The sequence below is a fragment of the Antennarius striatus genome, chromosome 6 (assembly GCF_040054535.1).
Source record: "Antennarius striatus isolate MH-2024 chromosome 6, ASM4005453v1, whole genome shotgun sequence".
In the NCBI taxonomy this organism is placed as follows: Eukaryota; Metazoa; Chordata; class Actinopteri; order Lophiiformes; family Antennariidae; genus Antennarius; species Antennarius striatus.
The window spans coordinates 3,717,918-3,718,300 of NC_090781.1; positions in this window are offsets into that span (position 1 = coordinate 3,717,918).

Here is a 383-nt window from a genome sequence, read left to right on the forward strand (position 1 = left end):
GGTTAAAAAAAATCGTATTTCTTTTCCATACCATACTTTCATTTCAATATCATTTCATTAAAGCATCCATTACAGTATTTATATTCTTCTTTTCAACACGGATCACAATAATGTATGAAGCACCAACCATCAACACACATGATCTTTATACTGCAGAGAAAAAGGCAGAATATATTAAGGTCTTTTCACTTGTCTTTAGAAATAACTGCATCTTAGGCACCACAACCATAAACTACTATTACTGCACCCACACGTGTTCCTAGTTTCTGCTTCTACTGAACAGTCTGAACTACAAACTTGGCCAATCAATAGTCACAATGTGGTGATCAACACCTGACAAAAGACACAAGGAGAGTCTGTTAAAGCTGAATCTGCATCCTCGA